General features: G+C 44.2%; 1 long non-coding RNA gene across 1 annotated transcript; it reads right to left on the bottom strand.

Moving 5' to 3' along the window:
• Positions 1-9,258: 9,258 nt before the first annotated feature.
• Positions 9,259-12,198, bottom strand: LOC130379033 (uncharacterized). Its single transcript, XR_008895077.1, has 4 exons — positions 12,125-12,198; positions 11,454-11,498; positions 11,060-11,234; positions 9,259-10,622 (listed from the first exon to the last, which is right to left on the bottom strand). It is a non-coding gene; the product is annotated as an uncharacterized LOC130379033 (long non-coding RNA).
• Between the last annotated feature and the right edge of the window lie 1,079 nt (positions 12,199-13,277).

Genomic DNA, 13,277 nt, shown 5'->3' with positions numbered 1-13,277 from the left:
GCAAGCTAACTTAGTAGCTAAGCTAATTTTACAGCATTCTGTCCTTCTCATACTGAAATGCTGTACTTCCATTCCTCAGTTTTACCCTACTTCACCTCACCATAAAGAGTGAACTGCAACTTCTCGTCTGCGTGGTTTGATGGAGAGGAGTTTATACCATCTGTCAACCCTGGCAAGGTGCTGGGGGTAGAGGGCAAAACAAGAGACACACACACACACACACACACACACACACACACACACACACACACACACACACACACACACACACACACACACACACACACACACACACACACACACACACACACACACACACACACACGCATCCAGACCCATCCATACACATCCTCTCATTAATAGTGAATCATGCGCATTTATACAAAATATAGGAATAAAAAGGAGCACACTGCAATCTCAGTAGAAGTCATGGGTGAAAAATAAAGGAACCCCAAAATTGCACACACACATATACATATATATATATATAAAAAACATGGTAAAAGCATAAAACATGGTAAAATCATGCAAGAAGTATTAAAAACACACAGGGTAAAGATAAGTGCTGGCAGATAAGTGCAAAATAGTTGAAATTAATTAATAAATAGGAATATAAATAAAGATAAATAAGGCATAGTAAAACCATTCACACATCCATACCATCCTTTAACATAAAAGAAGCCTCCAATGAATAAGCCTTAACCCCCGTCCCCGGAGCCCAATGGACGCTGTCCTGGGTCGTCTGGAATTGAAGGAGAGACCGTTGTTTAAGGTGACCGCATCGGGGGTCCACCTCCTCTATGCTGTCTCTCACAAAGCTGCTGAAGGCCTCAGTGCAGTGGAGCTGGTGAACGGATAGCTCGACTGAAACAGAGAGGAGAGGAATGACGAAACGGGCCTGAGGGACTTTAGCTCTGGCTGTTCCAACGAGTCGTCGATGTCTTTGATAACGGTAACGGCTGTTTGTTCCCTAAGACCGTTGTTTATGTCTACCTAAAAACCACCAGTCTGATGTCAGGCCTGGGGGAGGGGAATCTAAGCAGGACTGCAGTGAGGTGTCTGAGGGTCGCTCCCGGGAAACTGTGGGCCTGAACCTCCGACCGTTTAAATGTGGGGATAGGGGCGATGTTAGAATCCCCCATAATGATAAGAGGCTTCCTAATGGCCAGAGCCCACAGGGAGGCTTTCCCGTTAGGATAGGGGGGTACCAATGGTTTGGTGGGGGGGGGGCCTGGGTTGATCTACATTTGATGGTCTAGAACAAAAGGAAGGAGGTGGAGAGGGGGGGGGGGGAGAGGCTGGGGTCAGTGGGGACCATTGGACTATGTCAGGTGAGCTAGGGATCAATACACGTTGGGTAATGGTTCTGCCGGGGGCGTGGTCGAGGGCAGGAATCCTGATATGGGTGAGTTACTATAAATGGGTTGGTGAGGACTGAGGTCCGCTGTGGTGGGTGGTGTTGGTGGAGGACCAGCAGTGGGTGTAGTCTAGTTGATATCTAGTGGTCTAGTGGACACTATTAACGCATTCATTAACTCGCATGCAACACGTTCCCTACTGATTCTAAAATGTTAAGCTTGCTGGTAGTTCTACCAGGAGGACTCAAATCACGCGCGGCTGGCCGCCAATCACCAATCACCAGCTACCAATCACCTGCCTACACCTGCTCTATAAAGAGTAGTCTAACATATGTCTTTGCTGCTCAGGTCTTCGTTCGACGCATGCTGCTGCTTTACTGTGCTTCTGATTATCTCGCATATCTCGTCGCTTAGTTGCTGCGTCGGTTAATACACACCAAGAGGTCATAACTTCGGATTCGTGCTGGTCGGCCTACTACTTCTGGTCCCGGCAAGCGAGCGCAGAAAGCCGTTCTTTTCGGTCCCCGGTATCCTCAACAACACCACCAACAAGTTCCCAACACGGACATCCGCCTGGTTCTACAAACCCTCGCCGAGTTGGTGCAAAGCATTGGCGCCAGGATGGACGCCGTCGAAACGCCATGCGGAACTCCCGGACGGGTCCAGGCCCCCAACCCGCTGTCGTCGGTCGCCACGGCGCCTTTCTACTTCCAGCAACCATCAGGCTCGGCTTCCTCCGCCTTCACAGGCTACGCACCTGGCACGTGCCCTGCTACCATGGCTACTGCAGTCCCCGCGTTAGCCCCCGCAGCGTATTTTCTCTCACAGCTCTACCAGTCCAGCTTCAGGATGCGGCTCCCTCGGTGCGGTTAGGGGGTTTCTTCCAAGGGCAATGGTTTGCTGAGGGATGGCTTTACCCTATCGTAGCAGCTAGCGTTCTGTGGGGCAAAGCATGGCGGCGTTAACGTATAACCATGTTTTGCGATAACAAAGCAGCGTCAAAACGGCTGGGAAGGTGGTCTTCCACAGCATACGGATTTTACATCCGGTTGAATTCGTTGAGTTCGTTGCACACGTCGGTGTGGTACAACACAGAACTCTACGTTCGCAATCAAAGGTTCATAATTATCTTTATACCGTGCACTGTTCGGTTAACTCCTTGTGTCTGAGGTTTTTCCCTTCACTTTAACATGAATGAAGTTGATGGGTTTTAGGCACTGTGGCAACTGATTATTACTAAAAGGTTTCTATTGACGAAGGGCCTTTTAGATTGGTTCAGCTGCTGCTCACTAACTCTCACGTTCCTCTGCTCTCAATGCGATTCACATATCGTTCAATTTATTCAAAAGATCCAAAGACAAAGAACAGGTACATTATGGTATCATTTTATATTATTATTTATAGTCTTATTGTTAATAGCTTCAGTCGCGTTGGTATTTAATTTTTCATTTGCTCGTTTAGCTACGTATGACAGTTAACAATGTTGGTGTAGGCCTATTACAATTATTTACGCGTGTAGGCCACTCCAACTCACTCGATATTTCAAAAAGATTAGTGTGCTCTCTCAGAGCTGGGAGATTTCATCCTTATTTTAACATATTACTCGAGACGGTGTTTTCTCACAGTTCTACGGGTTCATGCGTTCTCGGGTTCATGCGTTCATGCGTACACGTCTCCTACTCAGACTTTTTCCCCTACACGGGGTATTTAATTTTTCATTTGCTTGTTTAGCCATGTATGTCAGTTAACAATTTTGGTGTATTACAATTATTTATGTGTGTTGGCCACTCCAAATCACTCGATAGTGTGCTCTCTCTGGGAGTTTTCATCCTTATTTTAACATATTACTCGAGTCAGTGTTTCTCACAGCGTTCTACGGGTTCATGTGTTCTACGGGTTCATGCGTTCTACGGGTTCATGCGTTCTACGGGTTCATGCGTTCTACGGGTTTATGCGTTTTACGGGTTTATGCGTTTTACGGGTTTATGCGTTCTTGGGTTTATGCGTAAATGCGTACACGTCTCCTACTCAGACTTTTTCCCCTACACGGGGCCTGACTTTCGCTGATGTCACCTTCTCTGCAAGGCATTTTTTCATCTAAAAGCGATAGCCTAGGAGCAGCTGTTACTATTATCATTTCAAGAATCAACAACTCTCTGTCCTTACGCTTCCATGTTCCTTTATCTCAAGCTTCGGCAACGCACGTCCCCGAATCACCTGTTTATTTGCGGCCTGCCAATGACTAAAGGGTGGTTCAGAGTCAATCTCGCGTCGGTGGTAGAAGGGTGCGGCCCACCATCTCCCCTCTACATTGGCCACTCCTTCCGGATTGGAGCGGCGACCACAGCCGCTGAACAAGGGTTGCCGGTCGCGTCTATCAAACGGCTGGGAAGGCGGTCTTCCACAGCTTACGAATCCTACATCCGGTCGAATTCATGGTTCTTCCTTCAAGCGCACACGATGCTCTAACGTCGGTTAAGGCAGGTTTATCACGTTTGCTACTACAGCTGTTTTTGGCGGCCTGTTTCCATTTTAGTTTTAGTCTTTGTGTCAAGGTGTCACTTTTGTTTTTATTAGTTTAGACACGTTCATACTCTTTCTAGTGATATGTGATAAGTATTTTAAGAAGCTGCATTTCCCTCACATAGCCACAAGGGGAGCAAGACCTTATTGAAGGCTGCTCCACCACAGAAGGAGCCGAAGCCTTTACGTCACCCCGGCCACGCCCACTAGGCCACGCCCACTTGACGTCCTCTCTAGCGGGTGGTTTCGAACTCGAGAGGCCAGAGATCAATAGGTAGACGGCAGAGAGCCACCCCGGGCCTAAGCCCGGGGGCTTGAAGTAGATCACGGTATTTTCCTCTCACACGCGTTAGATACAATTCCCTCCGTTAAGCTTCAGTTACCATACCGAAACATGCCGACTTTATAATAAATGAAGTCAGTTAAAAGCATCCCGGGATTGGACAACTTTCTTCAAGAATATGCAACATATTGAAATTCCGTTTAGGTATTATCAAAGATACAAGTGCGTAGATTTGTTAAATAAGGTAAACGGTCGAAAATTTATGTTGTTATGTCTTAAACAGTTGAAGTTCCGTTTGGACAAAACGTTATTACAGTTTATCGCCTAGTTTAGGTCAACGGAAATGAAGACATTTTAGCAGTCTTATTTTGTAAAACACTTTCAGTCTCGTTTGTATTCGCCAACAACATTGCACTACGTATTTAATTATAGTTATTGTCATATGACCAGCATTGTTTTCCTCACGCGATAAAGGTTTGTTGATGACGACATTTAGTCATAACTTTCGGTGTCAAAAGCAACACTATTTGCAACTACTGGTGGTGGTGGTTATCAGGTACTAAACTCATAAAGCAAAATTCGGCTATATAACTCAAGGTTAACCTGCAGCAACCCCGGCAAGTTCGACCACGTCGGTGGATCATCTAGAAAACACTCTTTGAGTTCGGTGTCACGTTGGTGGCATATCATGGAAAAAATAAAACTCAAGGTTCGCAGCGGCGACCCCGGTGAGTGCGTTGACCAAAGCGCAGCGGTAACAACTCGGGCACTCGTGACTATGACCACGTCGGCGGCACGTTATCTATTACTCATGGTTGACTGCAGTAACCCCGGTGAGTGCGTTGACCATGTCAACGCACAACTCGGGCACAACTCAGGCACTAGTCGTGAGTTCGTTGCACATGTCTGTGCGGTACAACACAGAACTCGACGTCCTACATCCGGTCGAATTCAAGGTTCTTTCTTCAAGCGCACACGATGCTCTCTAACGTCGGTTAAGACAGGTTTTACACGTTTGCAACCATAGCTGTTTTTGGTGGCCTGTTTCCTTTCTAGTGTTGGTCTAGTCTTGTGTCAAGCTGTCATTTTAGTTTTTATTAGTTTTAGTTACATTCATACTCTTTCCAGTGTTATCGTAATTCCATTTAGATATTATCAAAGTTACAAGTGCGTAGTTTTGTTAAATAAGGTAAATGGTTGAAAATTGATGTTATGTCTGGAACAGTTGAAGTTCCAGTTGAACAAAATAACGTTATAAGTCTTTATCGCCTAGTTTAGGTCAACGAAAATGAAGAGACATTTTAGCAGTCTTATTTTCGTAAAACACTTTTTAGTCTTGTTTTATTCGCCAACTATATTGTACTATGCATTTAATCACTGCTATTGTCACATGCCCAGCATCCACGTTGCGTCCAGTCTCGTTTTTCTCACGCGATAAAGGTTTGTTGATGACGACTCTTAGTCATAATTTTCATTGCCAAAAGCAACACTATTTGCAACTACCGGCGGTGGTGGTTATCAGGTACTAAATTCATAAAGCAAAATTCGGTTTCATAACTCAGGTTAACCTGCAGCAACCCCGGCGAGTGTGACCACGTCGGTGGATCATCTAGAAAACACTCTTGAGTTCGCTGTCACGTCAGTGGCGTACATAGGAAAATAAAACTCAAGGTTGCAGCGGCAACCCCGGTGAGTGCGTTGACCACGTCGGTGGTAACAACTCGGGCACTCGTGAGTATGACCACGTCGGTGGCACGTTATCTAATGCTCATGGTTTGACTGCAGTAACCCCGGTGAGTGCGTTGCTCACGTCGGTGGGAAAAACTCAAGCACTCGTGAGTTCGTTGCGCACGTCGGTGCGGTACAACTCAGAACTCTAGTTCGTTGCAGCAACCCCGGTGAGTGCGTTGCCCACGTCGGTGGGAATAACTCAAGCACTCGTGAGTTCGTTGCGCACGTCGGTGCGGTACAACACAGAACTCCACGTTTGCTGCAGCAACCCCGGTAGTGCGTTGACCACGTCGGTGGGCACAACTCGGGCACATGCACCTTTAATTACCACGTCGGTGGCATAATATCAAACACTCAAGTGCAGGGCACTCGGAGTTCATTGAACACGTCGGTGTTTAACACGGAAGTACACAATATTTGCTGCAGCAACACCGGTGAGTGCGTGACCACGTCGGTGGCACAGCAAGGGCACTCGTGAGTTCATTGATCACGTCGGTGTTCAACATGGAAGTTCACAATATTTGCTGCAGCAACACCGGTGAGTGCGTGACCACGTCGGTGGCACATCAAGGGCACTCGTGAGTTCGTTGACCACATCGGTGGTTCAACGCGAAAGCACTCGGGTCACGCAGCGACCCCGGAGAGTGAATCGACCACGGCAGTTGGTACAGCACGAAAGCACTCGTGGCTCGCTGCGTAACAGCTGCAGAGTGCTCTAAATATTAATTGATCTCGCTGAGGTATTTTAAGTCAACTGCTTTTACGTGATTCATCGATCTCGCTGACGGTTTTAAGCTTATCGTTTTACGGTATGTATGATTGACTCTTAATATGTCGTATATTGGGTATGCCTTTTATCTTCCAGAAGCAGTATAGATCCTTGTCCACTTCTTCTACGCGGGTATGTATGGTCTCATTACCCCCTTTCGCTATTCTATTTTTGGGGTCGGCTCCGCCCCTGCCAGTCCCGGCAGGACATGCCGAGTTATCACCTATTTCCGGCGTAGGCCTACGTCCTCTCTTTTGGGGAAGGCTCCGCCCCTGCTAGTCCTGGCAGGATACGCCGAGTCCGCACGTCACCCTGGATCAGTGACGGGGCTCATGCCAAAGATTTACCATGCGAAATATTCCCATGTCGTTATTTAAATAAATCCTGTTCATACTTATCAGTGATCGAGTCTTTATGGGAGAAATGTTAAGCTTGCTGGTAGTTCTACCAGGAGGACTCAAATCACGCGCGGCTGGCCACCAATCACCAGCTACCAATCACCTGCCTACACCTGCTCTATAAAGAGTAGTCTAACATATGTCTTTGCTGCTCAGGTCTTCGTTCGACGCACCTCCATCCACCCCACCACCACCAGGTCGGCCTCAGTCTACTTGTCCAGGGGAAGGCTCCGCCCCTGCTAGTCCTGGCAGGATACGCCGAGTCTGCACGTCACCCTGGATCAGTGACGTGGCTCATGCCAAAGATTTACCATGCAAAATATTCCCATGTCGTTATTTAAATAAATCCTGTTCATACTTATCAGTGATCGAGTCTTTATGGGAGAATTGCCAGGACTGCTGTGATTGCAGAGCTGTTCCTCACCTTCCCGGATCGTTTCAAAGAGCTCAATAGAGAGCACGATGATAAGATAGCCGACTTCGCAGAGCGCTGCAGGAATGCTATTACAAAGGATATGGCAGAGGTCATAACTGAAAACAAAAAAAAGGGCAAGCTCCTCCCGATAATGTACAAATATACTTAATGGTTTGGGTTTTAGGTTCAAAGGGGCATGGGTTCTAGGTTCAAAGGGGCATGAGCAACACTGAAAGTTTGTTCAAATCAGTGAATATCTCCTCACAATCCCCTCAACAAAACATCTGGTGTTTATGGTTTTTTATCTATTTTGAGCAGCCGTTTAAAATATTATTTATTTTAATGTAACTGTTTTGTTCCCATACTTGTTCATTTAAGGACGGGAAAGTGCTTTTTTTTTTTAAGTGGTTCTTATTTCATTTTGGCCACAACTGTATACATTTTTTGTTTTGTGTCTTAATGTAAATAAAAGAGACTGTCTTGACTTATATTGCTTTTGTTTAGGTATTTCCTCATGTAATACCCAAATGCTTCATGTTACATTTATGAAGCTCTGACTACTGCACACTGTGTGTGTAATTAAGTGTAATAACATTTACTGAAAAGTCCAAATTGTTTCACTTTGAGGTAAAGGGAATAATTCATGACAGTATAATAAAGGTCTCATGACAATCAATGTCAAAATTAGCCAGTGTAGTAACTTTTAATGACATATTATTGAAATGTCCAAATTGTTTCACTTTACTTGAGGCCAACAGAATCATTCATGAGCCTGTTGTAAAGGCATTAGACAGTGTAATGACGCTTCATGACATATTATTGAAATGTCCAAATTGTTTCACTTTACTTGAGGCCAACAGAATCATTCATGAGCCTGTTGTAAAGGCATTAGACAGTGTAATAACGCTTCATGACGTGTTATTGAACTGTCCAAATTGTTTCACTACTTGAGGCAAACAGAATCATTCATGACAGTACAATGAAGGTCTCATGACAGTCAATGTCAAAACATTCCGCATATGACAGTTTAATGTAATCTTACATGAATCGAAATAGTTTCTTTACATTTCATTATGAAGCCTACTATGACATGTTTATGACAGGTCATGTTATTGGTTAATGTCAAGTCGACATAACCAAGACATCGACAAGATATTTTGTCTTCGTTAATGTCAGGTTGTCATAACAAAGACATCGACAAGTTATTTTGTCTCAGCTTATGTCAGGTTGTCATAACAAAGACATCGACAAGTTATTTTGTCTCAGCTTATGTCAGGTTGTCATAACAAAGACAATCGACAAGTTATTTTGTCTCAGCTTATGTCAGGTTGTCATAACAAAGACATCTCATACAATGTCAATGTTGCATTAAACGTGACATAATTGACCGAATGACACTTTATGACAGTCATAACTATTCATAATGTTCATGACAGGTGTCATGTCATGGTTATGACAGTGTAATGACAGTCTTATGACAGTCTTATGTATACACCTTCAAATAAAGTGTTACCAAAGTTTCACCAGACCTGCCTTCGCATGAAAAGGGTCCCAAAACAGTGGGTATGTCCCATCCGCCGAAAAGTGATCAATGCCCAAAGAAGAAAACCTTAGTGAGGAGACTGTGAAATGAGTTGTTTGTAGTAGCTGATACTGTACTGTTATTTATGAATAAACAGTTGTTAAACCAATATTGTTCTCTTCCCCATAATTTGTATTAAATATCTGTAGCAATCAGGGATATGAAACATGGGTGGGTCATTCATAAAAACACACCAGAACAAATATCTGTTTGGGTGGAACTCAAGTTAGAATGGGTGGATGTGCAGCTTGATCTGCAAAGAGAAACGATGTGATCGCATCAGAATAGCGAGTGATTAAAAATAATGTCACGACAAGCAAGCAAGAAGTGTGAGTCACAAAGGTTTATTTGCTGGTTGAGCACATCTGTAGCCAGTCACATCAGTTCAATGTACTGTACATCCCCATCACTGGAAGGACACCACAGATTCAGACACATTTGTAAGTGCACAACACACGCTCACCATCTTGTCAAGGTAGGCCACATCATTTTCCCTGTCTATGTCCGTGAAACATATGGGGACAGTGCTTTGCAAGACTGTGTACTTTTGACGGAGAACTCCTATCACTCTTTCAATATGTATCCTAAGAGAGGCTAGACGTCTGGTGTTCTCCAAGTCAGCAGGATCTAACTGCTTCTATCCACGAGTAAATGCTGGAATTTTTAATTCAGCTTGGCATCTCTCAATGGACTCTTTAACCAGACAACCTCTGTCCGCTAAAACTACGTCCCCTGGGAGCAAATGAGATAAAAAGTCACTTTGTTCTGTGATAAACTTATCACTTGTGCGACCTCCCCATCCAGCGGAAATGAAACAAATGGAACCTCGAGGGCAAATTGCAATTAAATATTTCATTGTGTGGTGTGATTTGTATGATGAGTAACACTGAGCACTGGCTAGCAATCTACTGGGTTTCTCTAGAAATATTTCAAAACAATCTATAATGCAAACTGTCTTTTCAAAGCTACGGTTTCGAAATGCGTATGGAAGAGATTTTCTTAAGTATTCTCTGTCAGGCCACAACACCAGACTTGGCACCAGTCTACAATGCATCACACTAATGCAGTGTTTGAAGAGCTTTGAAACAGTGGTTGAGTCAATGTCAAAATAAAAAGCCAAAAACTCAAAGGACAAGTTCATTCTAAGCTTAATTAAAGTTAACATGTACTGCTGAAAACATGTTAAACTAGATTTAAGTTGGAGAAAAGGAGCCACAATATGAAAAATTGTCATGAGAATGGAGAATGCTGATAAACCAGTGAGAGTATGAACCCTTTTATCATCGTTATGCAAGCTCATCTCATTCAGTGTAGTCCTATTCATTTTTTTCCTTCAACAACATATTTTCAGTCCTCAGAGCTTGGCATTCTTGCTCAAGAGATTGGACGCGTTTACCACAGGTTTCAGTGGTGCATGGTGGGGTTGCTGGATCCTCCTCATGGAGAACAGGCTGGACATCGTTTCCAGGTTCTTCATGGGTAGATTCCTTCAAAGGCTCTGTGGTGGGACTTTGCTCTGCAGTAGGATCCTTGTTGCAGTCTTGGGGACAATCTGTTGATGCTCTGGTGAAAACAAAAGTAGTATAAACTGTCACTACTGATGACAGTTTGTCATTCTTTTGTCAGTCACTCTCTGTTTTCTGCAGTATACTAGCTTTCGTTAGTAAGAAAGTAAGTAAATTGTATTTGTATAGCACATTTACATCCAAAAGTGCTTTATAGTCGGTATATGATAAATAAACAATGTAATAAAATAAATGAATAGAAAGACAATGACAGGGATATTGACAATGACAGTGACAATCACATGCATAGTCAGTGGCTGCCAAATGCAAGTCGGTATAGGTGTGTGATGATTTCAGCCCAGTCACAGATGTTATGTTTTTTAGCTCATTGGGTGTTATTAAACCTACAATGAATTGTACAAAAACAAATTGGTTTATAATTTTCCCAAGTCCATGGAAGTGGGGTTGACCAGGTTAAGGAACTTAAATATTCACCTGGGAGGGATGGCTTTCGCAGATAGCTTTGTCTGCTCCATCTTCTGTAGCTTTGCTCTCTGTCGTCTGTTGAAAACCTCCAGTCTCATTTTTCTTTTCCTCTTCTCTGGAGATGGAACGTAGTTGAAAAGAGATGGAACAAAGTCCGGACTCAAGGGATTATCACTCTTTCTCCCTACAAAATAAATAGAAACATTTCAGCGTCGAACTTGGGTTTGTTTACTACTACGTTAGCACTTGCTAGCTTAGCAGCATAAAAAACAGGACATTGTCAGCCCCACGAATTGCATGCTATAAATCAACTAGCTATGTGTGTGTGTGTGTGTGTGTGTGTGTGTGTGTGTGTGTGTGTGTGTGTGTGTGTGTGTGTGAGTGGTGGTGAGGGGGTACTTACAGGGGGGCCGGGAAGTCCAGGTTGGCCTTTCATTCCCATCATTCCCTGGAGATAGAGGAAAGAAATCAAAGGTCAAACAACAGCAATGTCCAACACCAGTGGCTGTGCATGTTGTGGGCTGTGAGTAAGATATGCCGCTGAGGACAGAATGCTATACAACAGAAAGGGTTTTGTGTTATAAAACCACACTTACAGTAGTCCAGAAATGTGTGGAAGTATTTCTTTGACGATGAGTCCATTGACTGGACTGAAAGCTAAGGTGAGAATGCATGCCATAAAGTGGCATAAATCCCAGAACTCCATGGGAATAATCCATGGATTGGGAATGACAGTGAACACTGTAGCGGAAACCTATTTGACAGGTGTGCTCTGACATGGAAAGGTCTTCAGACTTCGATGGGTTCTTATTGGTAGTTCTGTGTGGTGATGTGTATGTGTGAATACATAGTGTTATTGTTGGAGAGTTACCACAAAACTGCAGGTGTGTGTGTCTCAGAGTTTGTGCATGTGTGTGTGTGTGTGTGTGTGTCTGAGTTTGTATGTGTGTGTGTGTGTGTGTGTGTGTGTGTGTGTGTGTGTGTGTGTGTGTGTGTGTGTGTGTGTGTGTGTGTGTGTGTGTGTGTGTGTGTGTGTGTGTGTGTGTGTGTGTGTGTGTGTGTGTGTGTGTTCACCATGGGGCCGGGACCAATATCAGCGCCTTTGTTGTGATCATACTGAGCAGCAAAGTTCTGTTGGAATGAAAAATAAAAACCAGAATAAGAGACAAAATATGCATATAAAAATTCATACAATACAATATACTTATTTTCTAATTCATAGGTTATTGTCTGTTCCATTGCTATAATTGTGCCAGAATTTGGGTCAGGTGAGTTTAAGGGCTTGATCGTTTATCAAACAGATGAACAGCAAATCAGCATCTTCCTGTAGCTTCTATACCTTACGGTTACAATAGGATATACCAGCCGGTTAACCTTATTTACTGAGAGGCCTTCATCAACATTCAGTTCCCCCACCTAGGAACACTTTAGAACCAACATCCATCTTCAGTTCCCCCACCCAGCAGCACTTTAGAACCAACATCCACCTTCAGTCCCCCACACAGTCACATTTTAGAACCAACATCCACCTTCAGTCCCCCCACCCAGCAGTTGACCAAGTCGGCCCCTATAGGATACTTACTCCTGCCGAGGCCAGGGGGTCCTGGGGGCCCAGCAGGGCCGGGGTTGCCAGGTCTGCCGTCCCTCCCGTCAGGGCCCTGGGGTCCCTGTGGAGGAAGGCCTTGGGTTAGTCTCCGTTGATTACCACTGATTGACACACAGCCACCGTGTCTGCTGGGACGCTGCCAGAGTCCCAGCTCTGTTCGGCTGTGGAGCTCGGTTTGGTCTCAACTTGAATAAAAGCGTCATGTCCTTTTACTAAATTGTTTTATTATTGTTAATAAAGTTTAGAAAAGATAAATATGAATTTGGTCTGGATATGTGAGCCAAAGTCAGAAAAAAATAATATACAACAAATATTTGTAGTTCAGGTTATTTTCAGCCGTCGTGCAGCAGAGATTGGTCCATTATTATTTGTTATATTATCACAGCGGAGGGCTTTAGGCTGTGCCTGATGTAAACAAAGGGGTGTGGCCTATTCAAGTTGAAAGGTCAATCGGCGTCATCATATATCAACCCGATAAACTTCATGAAAGTTTCTATCCAGCAAACATGGCATTGTCATGCATCTTGTCATAATTAATGAGTTTGATAGTGGCTTACCCTTTCACCTCTTGGTCCTTTCGGGCCCTGAGGAATATAAGTAAACAATTGATGAGTCAGAGGC

Source organism: Gadus chalcogrammus, unplaced genomic scaffold, assembly GCF_026213295.1.
Source record: "Gadus chalcogrammus isolate NIFS_2021 unplaced genomic scaffold, NIFS_Gcha_1.0 GACHA167, whole genome shotgun sequence".
NCBI lineage: Eukaryota > Metazoa > Chordata > Actinopteri > Gadiformes > Gadidae > Gadus > Gadus chalcogrammus.
This window is presented reverse-complemented; position numbering and strand designations above follow the sequence as displayed.